Genomic DNA, 1,821 nt, shown 5'->3' with positions numbered 1-1,821 from the left:
AATTTCTCAAAAAGGTAAAGAGGCAGCCAACTCAATGGGAAAAAATTTTTGGAAACCATGTATCTGACAAAAGACTGATATCTTGCATATACAAAGAAATCCTACAACTCAATGACAATAGTACAGACAGCCCAATTATAAAATGGGCAAAAGATATGAAGAGACATTTCTCTGAAGGGGAAATACAAATGGCCAAGAAACACATGAAAAAATGTTCAGCGTCACTAGCTTTTAGAGAGATGCAAATTAAGACCACAACGAGATACCATCTCATACCAATTAGAATGGCTGCCATTAAACAAACAGGAAACTACAAATGCTGGAGGGGATGTGGAGAAATTGGAGCTCTTATTCACTGTTGGTGGGACTGTATAATGGTTCAGCCACTCTGGAAGTCAGTCTGGCAGTTCCTTAGAAAACTAGATATAGAGTTACCATTCGATCCAGCGATTGCACTTCTCGGTATATACCCGGAAGATCGGAAAGCAGTGACACGAACAGATATCTGCACGCCAATGTTCATAGCAGCACTATTCACAAGTGCCAAGAGATGGAAACAACCCAAATGTCCTTCAGCAGATGAGTGGATAAATAAAATGTGGTATATACACACGATGGAATACTACGCGGCAGTAAGAAGGAACGACCTTGTGAAACATATGACAACATGGATGAACCTTGAAGACATAATGCTGAGCGAAATAAGCCAGGCACAAAAAGAGAAATATTATATGCTACCACTAATGTGAACTTTGAAAAATGTAAAACAAATGGTTTATTATGTAGAAAGTAGGGGAACTAGCAGTAGAGAGCAATTAAGGAAGGGGGAACAATAATCCAAGAAGAACAGATAAGCTATTTAACGTTCTGGGGATGCCCAGGAATGACTATGGTCTGTTAATTTCTGATGGATATAGTAGGAACAAGTTCACAGAAATGTTGCTATATTATGTAACTTTCTTGGGGTAAAGTAGGAACATGTTGGAAGTTAAGCAGTTATCTTAGGTTAGTTGTCTTTTTCTTACTCCCTTGTTATGGTCTCTTTGAAATGTTCTTTTATTGTATGTTTGTTTTCTTTTTAACTTTTTTTTCATACAGTTGATTTAAAAAAGAAGGGAAAGTTAAAAAAAAAAAAAAAGAAAGAAAAACAAGGAAAAAAAAAAAGATGTAGTGCCCCCTTGAGGAGCCTGTGGAGAATGCAGGGGTATTCGCCTACCCCACCTCCATGGTTGCTAACATGACCACAGACATAGGGGACTGGTGGTTTGATGGGTTGAGCCCTCTACCATAAGTTTTACCCTTGGGAAGACGGTTGCTGCAAAGGAGAGGCTAGGCCTCCCTATGGTTGTGCCTAAGAGCCTCCTCCCGAATGCCTCTTTGTTGCTCAGATGTGGCCCTGTCTCTCTAGCTAAGCCAACTTGAAAGGTGAAATCACTGCCCTCCCCCCTACGTGGGATCAGACACCCAGGGGAGTGAATCTCCTTGGCAACGTAGAATATAACTCCCGGGGAGGAATGTAGACCCGGCATCGTGGGATGGAGAACATCTTCTTGACCAAAAGGGGGATGTGAAAGGAAATGAAATAAGCTTCTGTGGCAGAGAGATTCCAAAACGAGCCGAGAGGTCACTCTGGTGGGCACTGTTACACACACTTTAGACAACCCTTTTTAGGTTCTAAAGAATTGGGGTAGCTGGTGGTGGATACCTGAAACTATCAAACTACAACCCAGAACCCATGAATCTCGAAGACAGTTGTATAAAAATGTAGCTTATGAGGGGTGACAATGGGATTGGGAAAGCCATAAGGACCACACTCCATCC

This window comes from Choloepus didactylus (genome assembly GCF_015220235.1).
Source record: "Choloepus didactylus isolate mChoDid1 chromosome 23 unlocalized genomic scaffold, mChoDid1.pri SUPER_23_unloc1, whole genome shotgun sequence".
Taxonomy (NCBI): Eukaryota; Metazoa; Chordata; class Mammalia; order Pilosa; family Megalonychidae; genus Choloepus; species Choloepus didactylus.
This window is presented reverse-complemented; position numbering follows the sequence as displayed.